General features: G+C 44.1%; 1 long non-coding RNA gene across 2 annotated transcripts; it reads right to left on the bottom strand.

Moving 5' to 3' along the window:
• Positions 1 to 902: 902 nt before the first annotated feature.
• On the bottom strand, positions 903 to 24,493 carry LOC137159148 (uncharacterized). 2 transcript variants are annotated; one of them, XR_010921550.1, is made up of 3 exons: positions 24,415 to 24,493; positions 6,726 to 6,855; positions 903 to 1,227 (listed from the first exon to the last, which is right to left on the bottom strand). It is a non-coding gene; the product is annotated as an uncharacterized lncRNA (long non-coding RNA). The 2 variants fall into 2 exon arrangements; XR_010921549.1 differs by lacking the exon at positions 24,415 to 24,493 and adding an exon at positions 8,283 to 8,398.
• Between the last annotated feature and the right edge of the window lie 1,227 nt (positions 24,494 to 25,720).

Genomic DNA, 25,720 nt, shown 5'->3' with positions numbered 1-25,720 from the left:
AGAGAACCCTGAGGGGACTGGGAACAGAGCATAGAGGGCAGGGTTCAGAGGAACCCTGAGAGCCAGAAGTACCTTGTGTCTATGTGGAATTCTGTTCTGACCCCTCTTTTGAAGATATAATAAGCCTTAATAAGGGTATCATTGAATCAGGCATGCCTGAAGTGGAATTATTGGCTCCCCTGTGAATGGAAACTGAGGCAGGGAGTACATGCAATGCCATCCTAACACAGCAGGAGGGCTAAAGGGCATGCATACCCTACTATAGTGCCTAATTCCCACTGAAATCAATAGGAATTAGGTGCCTAAATATCTTTCACTATATGGGCCTAATTCTTACCCCTTTATGTAAACTCAGCCTACTGGTGCACTGTAGGCTAGGTCAGTTATGGGCTACGGGAATGAAATCATGTTTAATTTTCCTCAGCTGGTTTCTTCTGAGTCGCTTTGACAGCCATGGGCATTTCTTGTGACAGCCTTTTGATAAGTATGGTTTCTACTGTCCAGCTCTGCACATCCTACAATGGGACCTCCACATCTCAACTCTCTATTGAAAAAAATGTATGCAGAAGTGAAAATTGTCACCCTGGCTAACAGAACGTGTGTCTGAGGTTAAAACCCTGCCTCCCACCAGCACCTCTCTCAGCAGTGAATATTTGCTTTTTTCAGCTCAGAAGAGAGAGGCTGTGACCAGGTTTGCACAGCTACCTGCCTACGCGCCCCCGGCTGTAAATAGCAAGAAAGTGCATGTAATGAGCCCTCCTTTGTGCTTGTAGTGCTCTCGTGAAAGCTCATCACCACACTCTGTTCCCAAAAGCTTTTGAAAGAGAGCTGCAGGTGGATAATGGTAAGGGATGTGCCGACTTGACCTGAATGCAATTCAGAGATTAGCAAAGAGAGGCAGCAAGGCTTTGAAAACTGTCTCCGTTCTTCCCTTCATATCCTCCTGTTACTCTTCATCAGATCAGATACACACACAACTGCCTCCCTCTGTAACTACAGCTTCAGCTGGGACTAGTACAAAGGGAAGGCTCCTAAATGGGGAAACATCAAACTACTATGCACCAGCGGAGAGTTTGTTGACTGAATTTTTGTTCAGAACAACTGTGCAGTGCTCCAACAATCCATTCCCAAATCCATGGGGAAAGATTTAAACAGCAGCCAAAAGAGTGGCTCTCTTTCTGTAGCATCCACAAAGGCAGTAGGTCTGTTTCGTCCACAGGAGGAACCCTGAGGTTGGATACAGAAAAAAATTAAAATGAGAAAACACTGCAAATCACAGAACTCCAACCGGTATAAGGCAGACAGTGTTTCTATGACTGGGGTGATTATTCTAGACCGGCCATGTGATTAGGCTCCTGGTTCGTGTCACGATTTGTTCAGGAAGCAAGACCATTAAGCAGCAGTGGAATGTCAACTATTTAAAAAATAGCAATTCCTCTGAACAGTATGGTGCATGGTGCCCTTTCCTGTCTGTCCTCCAATTGCTTCCTGACACTCAAGATTGCATCTCCAATTAACAGCACAGCACTGGATCTCAAACATATGCTTATGTTGATCACCACCAGGTTGGTGGTAAAAAAAACAAACCAAAACCTAGCAGCATACGTGATCAGATAGCAGGGAATGCACCTGGCTGGTCATGAACTAAAGAGACATGACTGGAGTGCCATTGCATTCTGGCACTGCCTGCTGGTGGAAAATCCCTGGGACCATAGGCAGCTAGGCACAATGGTGGGTGCCCCCAAAGGGTTCTCTCAGTAGCTCCAATTGCGCTAGAATCCCCCAGAATCAGATCGAAGCAGTGGTGGGTGGAGGATTTAGACATGTATGTGAATATAAACCCTCATGCTTCAGGGAATGAGCCAATACTCCTTATGATAGTAAGAACTCAGGCAGGTTACTCCGATGTTGCCCACTATGAACTTTCTTGCATGTTCTTCAGAAGCACAGAGTACTGGCTACTGTCCGAGGTAGGATACTGGGCTGGATGGGCCACTCCTTTGACCCTGTTTGGCAATTCTTTCAAAACAATGGAGAGGAATGTAAAGTATTTTTTTGACCACCTTCCACTTGAATTGCCCCTAAGTCTAGATCACCTGAAATACTTCAGCCTGTTTAGATAAGCCACTGAACAGAATCATATTTTAATCTTTTGATTACTCCTTCCCAGGAGACAGCAACCCATTCTTACTCCCAAAACGCATAGATCGGATTCACCTTCCATTTACCACTGGGTCTCTTCTCACATCAGCCCTCAGTCTTCCATTTGTCATCAGCCAGGAAGTTCATTGCAATCAGTTGATTTTCTAGGTTCATTTGTCTTCGGTCTGAAGCACTTAGGACACGCATAGTGGATGCATGAGTTCTGTTTTCACTCTGTCCTTTCTTTGATTGTGTTCAAACTTTTTAAATTAATTTACAAAATAAATAAAAGCAGGTAATTACATTACCCATAAAAAGCCATTAGATTCTCATCCTGTTTGTGAAAGAAGGGCAAGCGTGGTGAAATCCAATTAAAGTTTATAGTGTACTTTATCAGAAGGCTAATTTTGATGCAATCATAGACAAAATGGGGTTGGGAAACTTGTGGTAATGGCATCAATGGATTCAGAGAAAACTTGCTGCTAGAGATGGCCCTTAGCTACAAATCTGATCCAAATCGTTTTTGTAAGAGACACTAGGATTTAGGGTTTTAGTTTGTTCTCATTATTCAGATAAGGGCCAATCTCGATATCAGGATGTGGGATCAAATCCAGACTTGGGTTTTTTACCCTACAAGATTTGGGGGTATTTAGATATGGAGTTAAAGGCTCAGCTCTGCTAATTCACAATCACTTGCATTAAATCATGTTCGCAGTACAAAGTACCATTACACACTAGTCTTATATCATAGAGAGAGTAACTGGAGAAGAAGATAAGGAATAAGGCAAGAATCACAGGAATTTTTATGGGGCATAAAATACAAGTTTAGGGCTTTTCAGGGAGTTCTGTTGCAAGATCAAATCTATATGCATATTAGGAACTATTATTCCTTCTAAACCCCTTCCAGAGAGCCTATGGTGATTTGTTTGATGTCCTAGAAACTGAATGAAGCTCGAGGGTATGTCCAAAGGGCAGAGGCAAATGAATCTATTTAAGGAATGTCAGGCATTGGTGAAGTGGCTTTAAAATTGTTTACTTTTGTTGTAACGTCTTGTCAGTGTGTGGCAGCGTGAAGAAGATTGAGAACTGCTGCTGTATATAAATACAGCACTTTCTAGAAATAAAGCTGTATCGAACTTACAGTTGCATGCAACCACTAGCGTTCACGGGGTTTTCATCACAACCACAAATTGATGCAGGTTCACACAAAATTTGACCCAGCTTCCCTCCAGCATATGCACATGTCAGAAAACCTAGTTGGCATTTCAGATTAGGAACTGGACGACTTCTGAAACAAAGTTCAAAATGAATCTAAGTAACACTTAGAGTATGTCCACACTGCAGTGAAAACACCCAGGGCTGGTATGCTTATCAACTGACTTGGGCTCACGGGGCTCAGACTGCAGGGCTATTGAACTGCAGTGTAGACATTGCAGTGTAGACATTGGGCTTGTGCTGGCACTTGGGTTCTGGGGCCCCCTCACAGTGTCCCAGAGTCCAGGCTCCGGCTGAGCCAGAATGTCTACACTGCAGTTTTATAGCCCTGTAGCCTGAGCCAGTCAGCCGATGCACACCAGCCACAAGTGTTTTATTGCAATGTAGACAGACCCTCCAAGGCTATATCATTTGGCAGGGGAAGGTGGGGCAGGAGGGGAAACAAACAAACAAAACCACCCTAGAAAGTTGAAGCCATCCAGCAAGCTGTCTGTGTTTTAATTTTCAGAGATGAGCTCATTTCCCATAGGGACTTCTGCAAAAATCTGTTGAAAACAACATGTGGTAGATTATTCTCATCTCAACAGGTGAGGAATTATGCGCAGGCTGGAAGTGTAACATTTTCACATTGATTCTTAATATACAAGACCTTCCCTCCCCAAAAAAACTAACATCTGGAAAGCTGTTTGTTGTGACTGAATAACCTGAAGGTGAGAATTTCAAAACACAGCATTTCATAGCTGAGAATTGCCTGACTGGATCAATGTAAAACATTTGCTGATCAAACTAATCAAGGCCAGGTTTGAGGCTGGAATAAGGAGCTGGAGACTAGAAATGAGATGATGCAGGCAGAGATGCATGGGGGAAATTGCAAGGACTGGTCTACTATGAATAAATAATACCTGAGTTCCAATCACAGTTCTGACAGCGCCTCTATTCTTACAAGTCACATAACACCACATTTTCAAAAGTGGCCTTGGAAACATGCTGTTTCCAAGATGAAAATATGCTCCCCAGGCCCCCAGGGCAATGGCTGACTAAAATTGACATGATTGTCAATTTCACCGTTGCTGTTGGAGAATCAGGCAGTCGGGATGCTGGCTGGCCCCAGGGTCAGGAAGGGTTCCTGGCCCCAGAGCAGTCCACACAACAAATCTTGTGTTGGAAGATTCAGCAAAAGTGACATGTTTCCATCAAATGTTTTGTTTTCAAGGAAGCAGCATTTTCTAATGGCAAAAAAAAAAAAATTCCGTCTGAAAGTTTCCGACCAGCTCCAACCGGTATTTGAATGGCAGTTATTGCTGTAGCATCTAAACATCTGACTATGTGAGGGGTGTTTGTTTTTAATAAGGATCTTCCTTCTCTTCCTGCTCCACCTCCATGCTTCAGAAGTCCCTGCATTGTACCAAAAAACAGTGCCCAACACCCTTACATTTGAAAGCAAAATACAATCCTGACTTTTGCACACGTAGCAGCTTGCTCTAATCATTTAGGGCCATCCTACCATCAGTTGAAACCACAAATTAGATGTGTTTTATCTCAGCTTCCTCTTGGGAAACCCACTTTGGAGAGGATTTTCAGAAGTGCCTGAAAGATTTAGCAGGACAAACCTCATTGGCTCCTCTTTTAAACCCTCTAAATGAAATGCAGTCATGGATTGCCATATTTTTGGCTTATGTATCGATGTCTTCCAAATTTGCTCCGATTTACAAGTGACTCTTTTCCCTAAACAGTCAGGCTGTTAACTTAGTCTTGGGCTTGTGAGGAAAGCTCTGTTCTACCTCACGTGCCTGCACCTGGAAATGAGATGATGCAACGAGAATTTGTTTAGCAGTCTTGTGGAAGGACCACTGAGCAGGAGTAGACTCCAGCTTGTTCTTCTGCAGCTGCATGGCCTGTGCAATGCTCGATTTCACAGTGACTTTCCCACACTGACTTCACTGTCCCACAGCCAATTACTGCTGAAGCAATACAGCTCTGCACCCTATCCTACCTCAAAAGCCAATTAAAGCCTTTAATATCATTGCCATGTTACACATATGCTATGCCAATAAGGTTAAATCAAATCTATTTATAGAGTTCCCCACACAATTCATTCTTGTGCGGTGGGGGGTGTATCATTTGCCCTCTGGATTTCTGAAGCCACCAGATTTCCCCTATAAGAGTTCCCATGTGACAGCAGAGCCCATCTATTATTCCATTCAAGCCCTGTTTCTCCAACTTCCTTTAAAAAAAAAAAGTTCTTCACCAGCAGATTAAAAAAAAAAAAAACAAAAAACTTTTCCATTCATTACATACACTACATTACTTTAAAAAAAAACAAAAAACAATTTGCCTGAGGAATCAATTGGCTTCAAGAAAAGATGCTCTAATCTATCAAATAAAAAAAAATACCTTGCACAACCTTCCACAAGAGATTAAAAATATGAAAATCTACAAAGTTGTGCACTTAAATCACATGAAGATTAGGAGGCATACTGGAAAAAGTCAGGAAATTCAATGAAGAGAGGGTGGACAAGCTGCCTGCAATTTACAGAACCGTACCTGTCTTGTGTCTAATGTACAGTCCTTTAACACACAGGATGCTATCTAGACAATTCAAAATGCAGTGTCTGCTTGGATGTCAGTCAACATTTTTAGACACCTTTTTAACCTTAAGGGCAGTTTGACGCTCATTATTTTTGTCATAGCATTTCCATGAAGGGCGGGGACAGAGGTTGACAGACACAGGGGATGACAGCCAAATTCAGTCCGATTCTGCACTCTCATACCCCAGTGTGCATATGGTGCAACTCCAGTTGAGCCAAGGATTGAATGGACCTGGAGGCTAAATTATCTTTCATATCTAGAAGCAGCTGTGGGCTCCAAAACGAAGAGAAATCAGAAGACACCCAGCTCTTTAACATCCATCGTAGAGCCCTCATGACTGAGCTCTTTAATGGCCAATGAGAGTACCTGCAGGACGGACAACTGACTAGAACCAAAATCAGAAAAGGCTCAGGTGACATCTGTGGGTGAAAGGAAAGGTTTTGCACAACTGGCCAAAACTATAACCTCACCGTAAATGGCTGCTTCCTCTTCCCCCGCACCCCACTGATGGTTCAGGCAGCATCTAGCATGGGGCCTTTATGGATTCTTCCCTGCTCCTGGAGTGCTAGATGGCTGTGGGAGCCAAAAATGCCATTCTTGTGGTCTTTCTTGTCAGGGAGAGACCTGGCCACGGTTACCTATGAATTGGTCTGGTACAGGCTCAGTTACCATGGTGTAACTGTACTTTGGGCAGACACTGAATACCCCAGCTGCATCTCCAGACTTCCAGCCTGAGGCAGCCCACATTGCAAGCAAGACGGGAATAGAAAACACACTACCTTGGTGCTACACACACGGTTGGATGCAACTGCCGATCTCAATCTGCAAGGTCCTTCATGTGGTGTGCCCCAGATATTCCAGCGATTACCCTTCTCTCCATGACCCAGGTCTGCCATGATAGCCATGCTTCTGCAGGGAAAAGGAGTTTAGTGTCTTCACAAAATCACAAAGTCAGAAGAATGGGCCTTTTGGGGGTCAGGCCCAGACCAAAGGAGTCCCCCTTTCTTGAGACATTAAATGGATTACAGATTTTAGCACCTCCAGAATGCAATGCAAGAGTGATCTTTTCATCATAGATTTCCTATGAAACCTTCTCTGGAAGCTGCAGGAAAAGGAATATGAAGAATGTTTGCCACCTTTTATCTGCTACATTATAAAAGTGTCAAATCCACAGATTATGAACACCTTCTGCATAGCATAGGCCAGAGAATTTCACCTAGTTGTTACCACCTCAAGCCCTGTAATTTCTCAGTTTGGTTGTACTTTAGGGACTACGGTGATAGTTGCAGTACATAAACCCAAATATATTGATATATTCCTAGTGTAATCTGTTATTGATGCCACTGCTAGAATAGAGGGGGTCACAAACATACAGACAATCCCCTTTCAGAAATCTCAGTTAAACACCAGTGCCCAATTCCCGGAGAGCAACCCTGCCCCAAGAACTGATTCTAGTTAGACTACGGAAGAGGGCAAGCTCTGCCATTTTTAATAACTCCCTGCAAAGAAGCTTGCTGCCAAGGTAAGACAAAACAAACCATCCGACCATACACCACACAGCTTGTGAGGCTATGTAAAACAGCACCTTTATAAATTACATACTTTCAATCAGACTTGTACTCCTAACTCCTTTAAACTGTTTGAAAATCCTACTTTCCAATTTGTTTTCACAGATGGACTTCTAGAATTTAACTTGAAATTTTCTACTTTTCCATTTTAAAACCCAGCCTTTTAAGTGATAGGAGATGTTTTGGACATTTACATCTAGCTTTTCCTGCTTACATTCAATTGATTTTTATAACGCAGATTTTTTTCGCTAACCAATCCTGACGTTAATATGAGCAAATATATGGGGGTTTTCTTGCACCTAAATTTAGAGAAAGAGAAATAATATTCAACACAGGTCTAGAAATCAACACAGCAAATTAAGTCGACTAGCTAGATTCAGCACAGCAGTTGTCTTGACTTAGTTGACACCACATGCCTGCATAAGGCAATCTGAAATCCTGTTGGAGCATTCCGAAAATTACTTTCTGCTTAAATTTTGATTAGAAAGGCCTTAAAGACCCTGCATAATCTTGCATTATAAATTGGACTGCTTCCTCGAAGGCATTCAATGACAAACCACTGTGAAATGTCAGAACAACCTTCTTTTACCCCGGCAATGTTTTTCCAGTTTTATGCACACTTATATTTCCCACCAGCTCCATTTAATATCTACTCTAATCCCCTAGGTAAAAGAGCAGGAGAGCTGACCTTACTCTCTCCATGCATGTTTTCCCACCACGAGCAGCAAATTGGTTAAAAAAGTTGGAGATTAATCCTTATCACTGCACCTGCAGGGCAGTTCTGTTAGGGGCTTCTGAAGAGTTCTCTCTTGGCTCCTCTGCATGTGTAGCTGTGGATGGAGGTGATTAAGCGGAGGGGAGGGAGGGAATTAAGCGCTATTCACTGAACAGCACTCAAGTCTCAAGTGGCTCAGCCTGTATTTATCTGCAGAACTAGGTGGTGGAGGCTAGAGACATGGCAGCCCTGAAAGGTTTGCTGCCAGCTCCCAGGTGTGTCAGCTTCACCCCTCTAGTGACAGATAATGAGCTTTCTTAACCCCTTGTTGTCCAGTTGTTTCTGTGCCTTTCTGCATTCCCATTTCCTGCCATTAGTTTAGTTGTTCCTTCCTTTCCATATCTGTGCAGCTCAGTACAGGGGAAAAATGTTGGAATTATCTGGTCTGTGTTATTCAGAAGGTCAGATTAGATTAATCAATGGTCCCTTCTGGCTTTAAAAATCTGCGACTCTCCTGAGTTCACATGCGCTCTCTCATCTCCATGATGTGTACCCATCTCTGTCTCGGTCCATCTGTTTCTACCGGGCTCCTCCTCCTGACAATGATAGTAATCCTTTCCTGTCTGCGTATAGCTACTCATCCCTCACCCTCATGCTCTGACCACTGCTGCCCGTTCTCCACAGGAAAGCCAGCCCCTCGTAGCTCCCTGGATGTTCTACAGCTGCTTCCAGAGACAGCCTCAACTGGACATATTTGAGGGTCTTCTTATCCCATCTGTGCCCTGCAGTTACTCACCAAAGCAGCCATAAGCTCCCTCTGGGGAATATCCCCAAGGTGGGGCACCTTCCCTACAAGTTCAGACCCCTGCTGGCTTTGCAACCCCTACACGTGCCGCTCTCCCGCCCCCCAGGAGTGCTCAGAGCAGAGGGTGTTGGTCAAGAGGAGGTATGGCCAAGATGTTCTTGTGCCTCAGATATTCTCCATAGGGGGCAGGCTGCAGTCAAGTTAGGGCAGCAGTCTGATGTGGCCGCTGGCAACCCCATAACAAGAGTCCCAGGTGGCTTCTCAATCTGTGAATAGCTCTGTACCAGCATAGGATGAATGTGGCCCTCATGACTTCCCCATGCCCCCTTGCCCCGCACCGTGCTGTCCTGTCCCATTGCTTATTTGAGCACTGTCCCATCACCGGCGCTAAAACCACACTTTCAGGGTAGTTTCGGTTTTGCAGCCAGAACAATAAAGCCAATCCAGCATGCAGCGGGCTCCTGCAACAGTGTGAGCCGGCTAGCCAAAGAGAGGGAAGCAAGCAAAGAAGACAGAACACAGGATAAGAGTTCTGCAGTTACGGCCAGAGCTGTTCAAACCAAGCAGTGAAGGGGAAGCAAGCAGACATCTTGACTGTTCTTGTACAAGCAGTCAGAGAGAACAGCTTAGTCTGCACTCAGGGTCTATATGCAGCAGAAGGAGCCCTGTAGGAAGGCGCAGTGGCCTTCCTCTGAGCCTGGGCCCGTGGAAGGGCCACAGGCACCCAATCAGACGCTAGACTCGCCGGCAGCCCAGTCTGCCCGGCAACCAGGCAGCTGGGCCCCGATAGGTCCTGCCGGACAGCCAACCCGGCAGCAGGGGGGCGGAGCCTTAGGGAAGGCGGCAGCTCTAAAAAGCGGGCCCTGCAGCTCAGAAGGCAGAAGGCAGCTGGTGGAGACAGATGTGGTGCCTTGCTGGCTGTGGCAAGGGGCTGAACCACGCTAGACTACTGCCGCAGGTAATCCTCTCCCGGCCTTGCGGCCCCGGCGACCCGCCTCTAAGGCCTGGGTTGGGCCTCTGGGCCCCCTGGACTGGCCGAGGCCTACAGGTCCGAAGCGCTGGACCCAGCCTCAGGCCCGCTGCGGCTGGGACGAGCCCCTTGACCCGGAGAGCTGGGAGTTCTGCCCAGAAGCCAGTCCGGACCTGGAGGAGCTGCCAGACGCCCAACCCCTGGAGGCAGGATCCGACCTGGAGGAGTTGCCGGAGGCTGCACCGTACCCCCAGCCCTGTGATCTGGAGGAGCTGCCCCTCGCTGAGGAGCTTCCCAACCTACCCCCTGTGGATGCTGAGGGACTGACCGGCCTATCCCGGGCGGTGTACCCCGATGACCCAGAGGAACCCAACGACACAGGTACAGGGGAACCTGGGGAGGAAGGAGCCCAGGGGCAGCCAGAGGCGTGGCTGTGATAGGGGTAACGCCCCGTCGGCGTGTTGTGGCAGGAGCCCCGCCGACTGAGTGGCAACAGCCGTGCCACTGCTAGGGCCCTGGGCTGGGACGCAGTGGAGTTGGGTGGGCCTGTGTCCCCATCCTCTCCCCCTGAGCCTTGCCAATCCCCAAATAGGATATAGCCTCTTCCGCCCGCTAAACTCAAGCTCACCGCTCCTTGCTCGCCCGCCCTGCCGGAGGGCCGGGGCGAAAGACCCCTTGCTCGCCCGCCCTGCTGGAGGGCCGGGGCGAAAGACTGAAAAGCTAACTTTCCCCTATTGATTGGGAAGGCGCAGTGGCCTTCCGCCGAGCCTGGGCCCGTGGAAGGGCCGCCAGGACTGGACCGGGAAGGGGCCCGTCTTACAAGCCCACATATAGCCAAAGGCATGTATAAGCACACAGGCAGCAGAGGGTGATCGAGCGCAGATCGTGCACTTAACAAAAAAGAATTTCCCTGTGGAAAAGGCCAGGAGGCATGAAGTCCAACAGGAGAATATAGAAATGGCACTTGGGCAATATTGGTGATGAAAACCATGAATCATACATAGTGTACCTCATATGTTGTGAGCAATTTGTAACCTGCGACACCATTCCAGAGATGTAGGGTGTTTCAAGTTTGCTGTCAGTACTGGGTCCGAAGGCATACGGACTGCTGGAGACAATAGGTGACACCACTGTGCCTGGAACTCCCTTGTACACAGCGATTACTGCAGCAATGCAGGAAAATTTTTCTCCTACCCATCAATGACAGTAGAACAATATTGGTTCCATCAGTGGAGAGTGGGAAGCACAGTCTGTTGTTACTTTAAGGAAGATGTCAGAGCATTGGCAGTTTGGAGAAATATTAAGTGATGCTCTGAGTCACCAGTTTGTCCCTGTATTACGCAATGATCAAGTCCAGAAGAGGCTATTGACTGTATCTGTGCTTAGGTTCAAGAAGGTTGTTGCAGTGGAGATGGCAGAGAAGGATTCTCTGGAATTTAGCGTGAGCCAAGAAGCTCACCTCCTGCATGGGTGAGACAGTGGACCACATGAATATAAGGAATGTCTGTGTGGCTGTTGTGACCAAACAATGTGCTCTGAGAAGGATTGCTGGGCAAGCCAGGTCATTTGCAGGAAGTGCCAGAAGAAAGACACATTGCCGGGATCTGTCACACAGTTCAATGACCAGCAACCTAAAGTAACTGTACGTCCAACATGACACCTATGAAGACTGATTGAAGAAAAGGTTGAAGTCAGGAATTCATAGTGTAGGAAAAGACAAGTGCTCTAGTAACAATGACCAACACCTAGTCCTATACTTATCATAAGCTGGAGTCAGAGATGGCATCTGGGTTGCATCCTTGATCGAGTGCGTTCCAACAAGAATGGAGCTTGATACTGGAGCTGCCAACACACTGATTTCTGCATCTACCCATCACCAGATGTCACAAATTCCCCTGGAAGAAACCTCCATGGTTTTGAAGACAATGTCTTCTTTCGTATGGCTGGTGTGGAGCAACAACAACAATTTCACCTGAAGTTGGTCAAGCTAGATGGCTACAGCAGGAGTGGCAGAATTTATTGCAGTGATGCCTCCTTTATATTTATAAATTGGGCAATAAGTAGTGATATGTATGATGGTCTGTTGGGTGGAGCCACACATGCACATCAGGGAGTCCTTGATTTTCCATTTGTGCATTAAATGTCCACAAATACCATAGTTGGTTCGGTTGTCTATGGAACATTGAACCCAGGAACCTTCTGCATGGGAGTTGGCACAAGGTGTTTCTATTTTAAATCTTGTTTAGCCCAATCTGCTTTCTAAGCCTGCTTCTGGTCATAGCCTGATAGCATGAGGGTAAGCGAATAATCCCAGAAAGACTTGCGGGACTTAACATATTGGAGGGGGAGTGTTGTCGAGGTCTTGGTGGATAGGAAGACATCTGTTTTCCTGGATTTGCTGAGCTTTGCAGAGCATCACAGCAAGTCAGCATATTGGTGGGGGAGCGTTGTGAGACAACAGGTTTTGAAGACTTAGAGAAAAGTTAGCCCCAAAAGGGATACTCCAGGTGAAAGTTCAACTAGATGGACAATTGTTCATTTTACCTTTGAATGTGATTGATGGAAAGTATCCACCATTTGGCATATCTTGGCTTGAGAAGCTCAAGGTGAATTGGACTGTGACCAAGCGGATCACAAAAGCACCTCAAAATCTTCAAGAAATGCTGGACAGACACTCCAAAGGAACCCGGTTAGATGAGCAATGTGTCAGTAAAACTCACTGTTCCGTTTGGTAGCCAGATGAAATATGGCAAGCCCAGTGTTGTGCCTTTTGTTCTGAAGCCTCTGGTGAAAGCTGATTTGGACCGTTTAGTGACCATGAGAGTCTTTTTACTGGTTTCACACAGTGAGTGGGCTACACCCACCATACCAGTGGCCAAGAAGGAGGACTATGTCCAAATCTGTAGAGATTTCAAAGTGACATTGAATCCAGTTTTACTTGCAGACCATTATCCGCTACCTCATACTGAAGATTTGTTTGCTGCTTGTAGTGCAAAGCCTCCCTTTTGTGTTAGTTTCAGTTTTTGCAGCCAGAACAATAAAGCTCCCACGGCAGACAGCTGTATGTCCATCAGCTCCCTCTGCATCAGTCTCTCTCTCTCCTTCTCTGCTGGCTCCAGAAATATAACATCCATAATCTGAGAGTTCTCAATGGTTCTTAACTCTACCTCACTCTCAAACCCTCTCCTCCTGGTTCCCAAAGGCAGAGTCAAGAACCTATGTGTGTCAGGCAGGATTCAAGGGCAGTGGAAGCCAGGGATCTGATAACTTGTCATCCTGAAGGAGGGTTAGAGTACAAAATGCTCTAGGTGGCACTCAGGGTTTGGTTTGGTTTGGTTTCTGTGCAAAGCCAGGGAAACTTTGATGGATTTGGCTGGGTTTCAGGAGAATCAAGTGCAGAAAAGTCAGAGTGTAAAAAAACAAAACAAAAAGTTTGACATGAGTCCCTGTGAATTGAATTCTACACAGCTTTAGTTAGAAGAGCACAGGGTGATATCACATTGTAGGGCTGTATCTCTTTCAAAACACCATCAGACAAAGAGTCAGCTTTCTGTAAGTTGTTGTAGACTCTACAATCCAAGACACATACACAAAGGTTCTTGCTTGGCTGTCTGTATGTGTCTGCACCATACAGATCACTCAGAAAAGCACAGGCAATCATTCCAAGAGTGCAAGGGCACATCAAATGCCAGACTAATGAAGGCCATGGTGAACTGGGAAGGAGAAGTCATGTGTCAGGATAACCAAAAATAGGTCCTATATATTAAATGGGGAAATCTTAGTTATGTCAAGGTCTTAATGATCAGCACTTCTGCTCCTTTCCTGCTAGATACTGTGTGTTTAAGATTGGACTGCCTTACTCTGGGAATATTGGGAGACAGTTTTGGAATTCAGGCAAGAAAGTGTGAAAACTCAAGAGGGCAGGACCCTCAACGCAAGAGAAGGGAACAGTGCCAATTTGCGAATGAGAATGCAGAGGAAGTTATCTTGTGATATATGATGCTATGAAGCAAACTCCCCCTAGCTATCACACACAGACAGAGATATACCCTGATGAATAAGGTGCAAGCCATGCATTACACATAACAGCATCTCTTCTCCAGATGGTAATAAGTTTTGTCTGCATAAAGGTGAGCTTTTAGTTGGGTGAATTACTTTGCTGTGCTTCTGAGCAGCACCCTGAGGCTTTCAATAACTATAGCTCCTAATCAGAGGGGAAGGACCTGTGGAATGTGTAAATTGCATTTCATTTTGCTAGAATACATTTGGCTCAGAGTTACAGGCACTGAATAAAACTGACTGAAAGGGATTTTAATCTAAGTTTCAGTATGCAGACAGATTTTCGGTCTATACCCCAGCATTTTATAGGTTTCCTTCTACTTAAAATACATATGGAAAGCTTGAATGTGTCACTTTGGAAAGGCAAAAAGAATTAGGGAGTTTGAAGCATCTCAAGTTTCTTTATTTTGTCTCCTTTATTGCCACTTTTGCTATGACTTCAAAGTTAAGTAGCATTTTTGCAGACACACAAGTGGAGGGAAAGTATTTTTTTTTTTTTTTTTAAAGAGTATTCAGTCCTAGAATACCAGGATGAAGAAAAACCCAACTAATGCCTTGCTTTAGTTGAGGGTTCCGATTCCCTGTTAATCCAACAGGAACAAAAATCTCCAATAAGCGTGACTATGGTAGGATTGTCAGTCTATTTGGAAGTTTGTTTTGACATCAGGGTTTCACCGTGTGAGAGTATTGTTGAAATGGGAGGCTATTTCTTGGGGCAAGAAAATATTTTGGGGAGTAATAAGCATCTTGTGAGCACCTTGAGAGAATCTGAGAGATTGTGGCAAGAGCAGGATGGATGAGAAGTCCTACCAACTGCCATAGATTGATCCCACTGGTCATTACTAAATCTTTCTACCTGCCCTGCCTGCTTCCACTTTCAGTCAGAGATTTGTCCAAGTGTATCACATGGACCAGCTTCATAAATATCAAGAGGCCATTTTGTCAGTTTCCAGCCACTTGAGGTCACTGAAGATGGGTGATCCAAAGCAGTTTATAGGAGTTAAATGCCCAAATCCCATTAAATTGAAAATGGGAGATGAGCACCTAATTCCCATAGGTCCTTTTGAAAATCCCAGCCAAAATCCACGGTGTGCGTTCCGGCTTGCAGTAGCTACCAATGCCCAGAAGACCCTCAGACCATTCTCAGTAGTCGGAGTCTTGGCTGGTAGGAGCTGCTTAAGCAAAGATTTCGCAGTGCAGCTGGTGGTTGGTGAAATGGTGATTTGTGTCTGAAGATGATTATTTTTGTTTTCCTGGAAACAAACCAGGTAAACTGTCTAGATGGATCCATAGAAAGTCCTTGATTCCCCTCCCCACTCCCACATAAAATTGTTCTTTTCCTTTCTTACGTGCCTGATTATGTGGGCGATTCAGATTTTTTGCACATCCCTCAGCAGAAGTGAGTGGACTAAAAAGAAAAGTAGGCCAAGATTCTCAAACAAAGAAGACTATGATTAGGCTCCAAAATCTATATGCAGACACCTTTGTGAAATAAGCCAGAGAATTCACGAATCCCCCCTTTACTTCATTGGAGCTGTTGGGTACTCAGCACTTCTCAGAATCAGCTCACTCAATTAAAAGCCTAGCCATGGGCTGGAGACAGACATTAGGTTCCTAATTTAAAAAAAAAAAAAATTGTGGCTCATCATAAAAGTAGGAGCAGCAAACTTTGATTCCCACCCCTATGAGCTCTCCCCTGCAATCCATCCCTAAAGTCTGAGTTGAATTGTATCAGCAAAAGCAGACCCAACTTCTATCCCAGCTCGAGGGCATCTTCTCTAGCTATCCTTTCAGCTCCTATGGATCTGGGGGACCAGTGTCTTGGCCCTCACTCTCCTTCCTGAGACAAGATGTGTCATCTTCAGGAGGCCACCAATGAGTCACTTGCCTTTCTGAATCCTGAAGAGTCTTGTCAGGAGAGGAGCGCAGGAAACAACCTGAAAATTCCCAGCCCCCAGAGGAAAGTAGGAGCTGGGAAAACATCTTACTTTTTATGTCAGCACTGCTAACTAGGGAACACTGGGAGTTCTTAGCAGCCATCCTCTGGCCGAAATACCTCCTAATCCCTAGCCAATGGTTGCTAGGGAACCCTTAGTTCTTGTAGTGAGGATCATCAAGTGCGTCTGACCTTAAGCAGTGGAAGCGTGCAGTGAAGGAGATGATCAGCCTACTTCCTTCTCCCTTAGGTTTTGGGGGGCAGTGGCCTTTTCCTGGTAGCCAACCCCAAGATCTCTGCATGGGGCTATTGCCCAGACAACAGCCAAAGAGAAGTGAAAACAGAAGAGGCCACCAGTCCTCCGGAAGACCTCTAAAGTATGGTGTGGGATCTCCAGTCTCAGTAGAGAAGGAGATAGAGTGGAGCTATGAAGTAATTACTCTAAATGGCTACAAACCACCTTCTTGCGGTTATCTGCCAGTACTTTGCAACACTTGTGATTTTTTACAAAACAACAAACAAAGCCTTTTTCCATCTTGTGACTTAAGGCCACTGTTCATTTACTTACTTACACTAACCTAGGGCAGGTCGACACTGAAAAAGTTACCCCAGTGCAGCTGCGCCCCGATGGTGCTTCAGTGAAGATGCTACTACACCCAAGAAGAGAACTGCTTCCGTCGGCATAGTTAATCCACCTCCCTGAGAGGCAGTAGCTATGGCGATGGGAAAAGCCTTCCCATTATCATAGCGACCTAGCACTGTCTACACAGGGATTAGGTCGGTATAACTATGTTGCTCAGATTATGTGGATTTTTCACACCCCTGAGCGACATAAATATACAGATGTCAGTTTGTGATGTAGACCTGGCTTTATTGAAGAGCTTCTACTCAGGCACATAGGCTTGTTGTGTTTCTGCTATCACGTCCTTACCTGTTTATCTTATGAGAAGTGCTGTAATTACTGCATGGCTACCAGGGTGCATCTTTGTCGAGTGGAAGAAGGAGTGTTGGCTGGGCGAAGGCTGCAGTTGTTTTCTTGGAGCAGGGATCCCACGGGTGTCCCCTTCCTCCCCCATGAGTGGTCTAACCCCCAAGCTATGGAATCTCTCCAGTCCAATCACTGTTCAAGTGTTTGATACAAGTGGACCAGCCTGACCAGGGAAGAAGAGCTCTGCCCCCAAATACGCTCTATATGTTCGTGGTTAGAGCACTCCTCTGGGGGAAGAAGACCTGGATTCAAGGGGATCCTGCTTCAGAGTGGGGATTCAAGCCTGGGTTTCAATACATCTGAATTTTTCTTCTTTTTTCGATTCTACCAAAACAAGTCACTGAAAGGCACAAAGTCATAAAATGTACTGGCCAGCCTGAATCTGCTTGCTTTTTTTTGTTTTAAATCAAGCTCCAAAAAGGAGCCCTGATTCTGGAGGCGCCCTCTAGGTATTACTGCACTAGAATAAAAATGTTCATGTTAAGTAAGGATCTAGTATGTTCTCCACAGTATTTTATGTTGCATCTCTAAGTTGCAAGTCAGTGCAAAGCTTCTTGTGTGACACTTTATCTTGCCCGTCTTCCAATTGTAATAGGATATTCAGAGCATTTTTTCCCCATTGAGAAGTTACAGTCTCAGTTTTAGCACTATTTAAGCAATGTAAACCTCTGCAAATCTCTCTGGTAATGCCTTCCTTTGTCATCTATTAAATAAAACTCTCTCCAAGTTAATTGCTTCTCTGGTTAGCATTTCATTTTTTATTATCTCTTTGTAACACGAAACTTCTCATTTGAAAAAGCAAATACAATGGAAAAAACCTTGAGATCTGGATTATTTCTAATATTATCTATACCCATACATACATGCTGTCAAACAATTGGGTAAAAAAGTTACATATTTATAGCTAATTTGGACTCCCAGTTTAAAGCCTCTTCCAGTGATCTAAATGGGAGAATTTCTGATTGACTTTAATGGTCATTGGGTCAGGCTTTTAGGTCCAGTTTTTCCATGGAAATGTTGGTTTTAGAGGAAACAAAACTTTACGAAGTGTCTCCTTTCCATGGGAAATCGGTTTTTTTTATCTGAGAGACCAAAACAAAATATTTTATTCATTCAAGGAAATGCAGCCCTGGTGCCCTAGGGAAGCTATAGTTCAGCTGCCTCATGTCTCCATTTTCCTCTGTTGGCTGGGATTCCTAGCTGTACCACATCTGCCATAATGCACTCTTGCCAGGGATTTCAGGATGCCCCCACCTACCCTTTACAATAAAGAAGTCCATAAGTGAATCATGGGAAATGTAGTTTGACCAAGGAGCCCACCATATAGAGAAGAACATGAGTTTTAGGCACCTGAACTACAACTCCCTTGAGGTACTGCAGCCATATTTCCAAATTGAAAAAATTTGAGTTTTGCCTGAAATATTTCTTTATTTGAAATACAAATTTTTGCTCAGGACAAAACCTCTCCCACCCCAACATAGATGCACAAAAGTCCTGATTCTGCATTTGAAACTTTGTTTGTTTACCTGCATAGAACCCTAGTGAGGTGAATAGCTTGAGGCTCAGTGAGAGTGAATGCAAATGAAGTATGTTCAGACTAACAAGCTAAATGCCAGTCATTTGTTAGGACATGCAACAGGACATCTTGCAGGATGAGGGATTTATTCAAGGTTTTTTCTATGCTGACACCCTGCTCGGCTTCATAATTTGTTACTGGTGATGAGGAAGTGTCAACAGCAAAAGTGACAGGACACCAGATGTATGTGGAAAGGAGTTAACTTTGGGACCTCAATGGGTGACTTGCCTGGAAATGAGGGACATTGTAGATGCATACAAAAAACAATTAACATTGCTGATCCTGTCCCCTACTTCTGGCAGGACAATCAATTGTGTATCTGACCAGTAAGATCAGTCCTCCACTTCATCTCATTCGACACACACACTTAATTATTCTGCTCCTTCCCAGTTCTGGCTGCATGTCAAACTCCTGACCATCCAACCTATGTAACTTCTCATTTTCCTTCATATAAACTCTACCCACTTCACTATTTGTGAGCATAGGTGGGAAAGCTGGCACTTACTCAGAAAGCTTTTCATTTCCACTTTATTCACACTGCAAAACCTATCATTGTTTTCTTTATTGTCAACACAAACATTCAAAAAATCATGTGAAAGGCCTCACAAAAATGCCAAGTGTGGCTTTAAAAAAAAAAAAGATTTTTAGACAAATACATAGTGGGTTCTCTTTATTTGCCTTCTGGTTTCAGCTTTTAGGATTTACTCTTAATATTTTCTTCACAGCCATGAAGGTTAGAAAAAAAAGTGAAATCTGAGATTTTGACAAATTCACATGAATCCAGCACCTAGGACTTTGAGGAAAAAGCACCAAATCTCACGAGACTTGTGAACAAAGGTCATAAGATTTGGCAAGATGACCTCAATGTGTAGGGAGCTCCATGTCTGGGTGGGGATGCAATTCTGATCCATTTTCATTTCCTTCAAGGCTTCCTGATAAAAAGGAGAGGAGTGTTTTTTGCACTTGCTTCGTGCTGGTTACATGCTTCATCAGGTATCTAAGTAGCTGACAGTCAGAGCTTCAGGATACCAATGAACACAGCTAGCTGAAAGACCAGACCCTCCCATCTTGAGTCATCTGACAATTCCTAAATCACTTTGTATAAATGCAGGCATAGTTCACACCACTAGTCAAAGAGCTAGCTCCCTTACTAGCGAGAACTTTGCCTGCGCAGCCTAATAACTGGAACTTTTACCTCTCAAAACTTCATTATCTCTAATGTGGAGGTTTTAAAAAATGCTTAAGGGTTTTAGAAGCATGAATCCCATTGGCTTTCAGTGGCGCTCATGCGCCTAAGTATCTTACATGCTTTTGAAAATCTCCCCTTAAAGAAGGGAAGCAGTCACACTAAATAGCTTGTAACAGGGTATACGGGCCCTTCAAACTTATTCAAGGGACCCTCAAGGGGCTAGCACCATATCATTCCAGGTTGGACTGCAAGAACGCTAGCCTGGCAGGGAATAAGGCAGTCACTGAGGGAGAAAGAGGATCTCAGGAAAGCAGCCTGGGATTTGTAATGAAGCCTGGTCTGTTGACCTGGGCTTTAGGGTCTGCAGCCAAAATGCCACGATCAGGATGTGCTGAGCTCCCCTATCCCCTCAGCAGTGAAGGCTCAAGGCTGTCATTTAGTAGTCCTGAGCTGGCCTCTGAAGTCCTGGAGAGCAACTCAGTCTGGGATAAGTGGCCCATCAAGCAACCATGTTTGTAGTCATGTATTTCAAGACACAATGTGGTCTTTTGTCTGCTCCTGAGGCAGCATAACTACGTGCTGCTCCTTACTCACGGCAGCTTGTAAGCTGGAGGGGAAGACGTTCAAAGGTGCCTAACTGCCATTTGTGCCTTCTTGCTATTGGAGATCCAAGGAGAGTTAGACACTTAACTGCCAATTGTGCATCTGAAAAGGCTCCCCGTAAACCTAGACCCTACTGAATGAAAGCTTGCCGTATTCCAGTGAAACGTACTCTGCCCATCTTACACTAAGGCAAAGAGCTTGTGTCTATTGGGAAATTTATCAGCAGAACTCCTGGGGAGTTATATTGGTATAACCATAGCACTATCATTAGAGTCGTCCAGTTCTGCTGGTAAGTTTCGCCATGTAAACAAGTCCAAAGTGATTTGTCTAACATCATACATCAAGTCCATGGCAGAGCTGAGATTGAAATCCAGAAACCTGGACTCCTAGTCCTCTGCTCTAAGCACAGTGTTCCCTGGCAAAAAGAAAAAAAACTTGAAAAAAGAGAGTGTGAATCTGTAAAATCCACGATCTAATTATAAATAGAAATAAAACAAAACACCACATCATGGGCACAGGATTTTCAAGTTAATAGGGCTTTGGAGATTATATTTTATGACAGGTTAAAAAGGAACAAAATTGTTTTCCCTGACATTCGTTTTAAAACTGTTAATTTTTTAAAAAATTACACCACCCTCTATTTTTCACATCATCTTTTGCAGGGAAAACAGCTGAATTATTTAGAGAGTGCCATGCTTAAGAAGAACAGCTGCAGCAGATGAGAAACTGTGCTGGAGTCTGAAATACATATTGGTAATGAAAAGATAAATGATTATGAATGATCCTAGAGATAACTATTTTGCTTTGCTTCACAATAAAAGTTGCACTGTGAAAGTATTTAGCTGGGTAATAGAAAATGTATGTCAAACTTCAAGGATATTGGATTCTTATAGCTTAAACAAATATGTATTCACCAGGAACTAAGGTCATTCAGAGGAAAAACCTTGATGGTGAAGAAACTTAATTTAATAGCTTTTTCTCCATTCAGGCCATGCACTCACATGTACTGCCATTAATCTAACTGGTGGCAACTCAGCTAATCCCATTTTAGACATATATATCTATTTCCCTCTACCTCCGTTTCCAGAAGATATTTTAAAAATAGATTTCAGAAAAACAGTCCCAACTTGAAGTTATATTGAGCATTGTCATGAAGGCAAGAAAAAAGGACTTCTGAAACAGAGTACACTGTACAATTTTTAGACTACGTTTGTGACACTCTTCTTTAGGCATTAGTAACATTTAGACCTATTTGGACATCAGTGATACATGCCAGCCTCCAATCTCCCACTCAGAGGTGTTCTTTCATACCCCACTGAAACAAAGACTGTTCCCAACCTCCAATCTGACATCAAGAGTAAAGTTGCTGCAAATTTTTTCATTGAAAAACTCCCTTCCCACACCAAAAAACAAAACCCAAGTTTTAACCAAAATATTTTGGTTGTGGTTGGAATGCGCTGGGTTTGTCAAAAGACTGGAAAATTGAAATTTAGTTTTTGGATGCAATTTGTGGTTTGGGGTAAAATTGATTAATATTTTACTAAAAAAAAAAAATCCAGTTTGGAGTTTCAGGATTGGGGGCGGGGGAGATTTGTTTGTGTGTTTGTTTTTTGTCATCAATAAACTGGAAATGTTCACAGGACGTTTTAGAAACGTTTTCTCCTATGTTTCCCAAGAAAAACCATTAGCATTTCACTAGCTCTAATCACAGGCCTGTGGCTTTAGAGTAATTCAAGGTACACCGCAGGTTACAGTGCACTGAACTGAATGGAAAGTAGGCAGCAGGAGCAGGCTAGGCCCTTATGATGAAAGCAGAGCTAATTTTTTGGATGAATTGCTTTCTTTATTGAAAAATGCAGTTTTGGTCAACTTGAAACTACTCACCAGTTTGACCTAATATTAGTTTAATCTGGGGCTACATTTAAGGGACAGCTTCCCAAAAAGAGAGTGAGTGTAAGCAAATATACACTTTATCCAGCACTTGCCAGAGATGAGGAATACCTAGGTTTGATTCCCCACCTGAGAAGTCTTACCAACCACCGTGAGTTATCTTTTCATTTTCTAAAGGCAGAATAAAGTTTAGGGCTCTGGCTGGGAGTTCAAGCCATGTAGTTTTATTTATTTTAGAAAAAGTCAGCTTGAACCCAAGCTTTGTGAGTTGGGGTTATAGCAGTTAATGAAAAGATCATCATCTACTGGGACCTGGGAATATGTAGCATTGTTTATAAATTAGCTGGCTGAAAAATGTTGTTGCCGTGTGCTGCACAGGGCTTCCTGAGTTCAACTCATCTAGTGCACATCCCCATCTTGCACCCTTTGGGCTTTCCTGGATTGTTCTGGGGCAGAATGACTGCTGGAGCTCACTAGGCAATGCAGGTGCATGCCTCCCTCAAACGCAGATGTAGTCTAGCTCTAGATTTATAACTACACAACTGAGTGTAACAGGAAATAACTGAATTAAAATGCAGAAAGTCCTACTGGTTACAAATAAGAATGACAGAAATGCATGTATTGTGAATATCTGTTTTTTTCTTCCTGTGGGGGCTGTATTGCAATGGTTCTATCCAGCTCTAGCTACCAGCATGAGGCAAGACATTACTGATATAATGAGATATGGTTGAGTTTCCTCTCTCTGCACCACTGTGCATGAATGTGACTCAGGGACAAAGCCAGTCAGGGTAGCCCAGTTCTAAGCATGATCTAGGTGAGTATAAAGATGTAGTAGCACACAGCCAGGTAATCATTTGGACTGGGATGTCTGCACCAACTAGGGTCTGGGGTGAAACAAGGGAACCAAGTGTAAGATTAATTCGATATTTACATTTTAGCCCCCAAATTAACCTCCTTCAGATGCTGCATCCTTTTAGACAGTCTGAGGTAACAGCAAATACAATCACATGCACATAGAGCCAATTAAAATAAGCCATTAGATCTAGGCACAGTCTAATCATATAATTAGAAGACCCCCTACTGCAATTGAGTTCACACAGCCACCTAACATAATTAAGAGATTTTATCACCAGAATAGAACTTTATCATTAGGATAGTGGTCGTTTCTTTCCAGATAAACACCAAGACCAAACCAAAACAGCCAATGTTATATACCCAGAAGCAATATATGACTATATCTAAAAGTCTATACGTATGTACACACAGACATTTATTTTCGAAGTGGGAGATATTAAACCTATAATAGTGTCTCCTTTTTATGTCAATTATATTAAATATTTGTGCTCTGTTATTTAATCATTGGGCCAATTCACTCTCTAGTAAACCCAGGTAAGTCAGTGAGGTGACACAAGGGCTAGCTTGGCTCTACCAGTCTAATGTATTTGCATGCAGCAAGTTGTTAGTTGTCTACTATAAGCATATGTGCCTCCCACCAGCTAGTGCCTTACTCTGAGCCACATCCCAATGCCCTTACTCACAGCAAGTAGCACCTGACTCTGTTAGAAGCTTCAAGGTGCCGTATATTTCACTGACTGCAGCCAGAAGCTGCATTGCCATAGCACTGTGCACCCTACTCCGCCCTCCCAGCTGCCCTAGCTCGCCTCCTCCCAGCCCCGACATGCACCCACAAAGTCCTCTGCTGTCAGGGAAGCTCAGATCAAGTCAGTCTAAAAGCTTGACTCTCTTGGATCAGTACTGCCAACCCCAAATATTCAAAAATCCTGAATTTGGTCTCAAAACATCATGAGATTTTTGCCTCGCTACATTTTAGGCTTGGGGGAGAAGGGGCATTCTCAGCCTTTAGTGTACACTTGGGGCAAGTTTTCTCTGAAACCATGGGTGTCATCAAGTTATTCCCTGGTGGGTGAGGAAAGTGCTACCACCAGCAAAATAGGCAGAGAAAGAGGAAGCCACAGAACGAAAGTGTATCAGTGTTCATTTTACTAGTGTTTTACACCTATTTTACTTCTGGACCCAACTCCTAAATGGTCTCTGTGCTCCATGGATCTCAAGTGTGATTAAGGCCTTTGCTCCTGTCAGGAACCCAAAGTTCAAGTCTTTAAAGGGAGGCCGACCCAGCCTGTGCCCAAATCTTCCCTGGCTTAGTACCTTCTTTTCCAAGTGTCTGTCCTGTCCTCCGGTGCCTTGTTCCATGCTGCTCATGCACCCCATTTCAGTCCATCTGAGGTCTCAGAGGAGACAGCAGCACAAACCTTGGAGAGTAAATGGGTCTGATTTATATAGGCCCCAGACTCCTCCCACTTCCAGCAGCCTCTGCTAAGATTAGTGGTTAATTAGAGCCTGCAGAACTACACCTTAGTTCTAATTTTCTGGGGAAAGTCTCCTACTACTACTGTTTTTCAGGCTTGGTCAACACCTACATTTATACCAGCCTAGTTATGTCAGTTGGAGGTATTATCAAACCACACCCTCACTGGCATAGCTATGCAACAAAACCCCTCGTGTAGACACAGCTACACCATTCAGGGAGTTGGTGTTTCTACTGCAGAAGAAAAACGCCTTCTGTCAGCACAGATGGAGCTACATTAGGGGGCTCTGCTGGCATAGCTATGCTGAGATAGACTCTGTGGGGCAGGCACAGCCACAGAGGACTTGGATTTTTACTTGTCTTTTTCCACCTTACTGACAGTGCAATCTGTAACAACAGGGACTGGTAATTCATTTCTTTTAAAATTCAGGCTGAAATTCTCCAATAATCACATGACTCCAGGAACTGGAGCTATCAGAAAATGCACCAAACGCCATGCGTCTCACCATAATATCACAAGAGTTGGCAGCAATGCTATTGTGTCATCTTTTACACCGGTACATCGGGAGGGCAAATCCCTAGTTAAATGCCCAGAATAACATTGGTTTACATTCAACTGGCACTGATGTAAATTGCTGCATGCAGAGTAGAGCAAGGAAAAATTTAGTCCTCAAATATTTTTAGAAGAAAGTACGTTTCTCTTGTTGTGAATGGGTTACATCTCACAGGCACCAAAAAAGACAGAGCAATCACAAGTTGAGTTAATGCAAATGGATGAAAATGGTTAACTCAAACAGCACCAAACCTCCACAAGGAGGGATGGCAGAGAACTTGTCCCAGTGTTGTTTCATTGCGATAAATAAGCAAGCTTTTCCTCTCGTCTGTTTGTTAAAAGTAGTAATATAATTTTTATTCTATTAAGATAGGGAAGCTTATTTACATTCCTCCTAAAATTGAATCAGTGTGGGCTGTCACCCGGTGATAATACAATTTAAAGCTCCAGGACTCTGTTCAATGCAAAAGGAAATAAATGGGCCACTGATAAATATGAACTGCTCAGAAAGAGCCACAAAAGCCATGAATCCTCAGAGAAAAAAAAAAGGAGGCCAAGCGAATATCACTTTTCAGCATTTCAAAGTCACTCAG

The sequence above is a fragment of the Emydura macquarii genome, unplaced genomic scaffold, assembly GCF_026122565.2.
Source record: "Emydura macquarii macquarii isolate MOO-44397 ecotype Brisbane River unplaced genomic scaffold, CSIRO-AGI_Emac_v2 contig_1790, whole genome shotgun sequence".
NCBI lineage: Eukaryota > Metazoa > Chordata > Testudines > Chelidae > Emydura > Emydura macquarii.
Note: the sequence above shows the minus strand (reverse complement) of the source record. Positions and strands in the feature narration are given on the sequence as shown.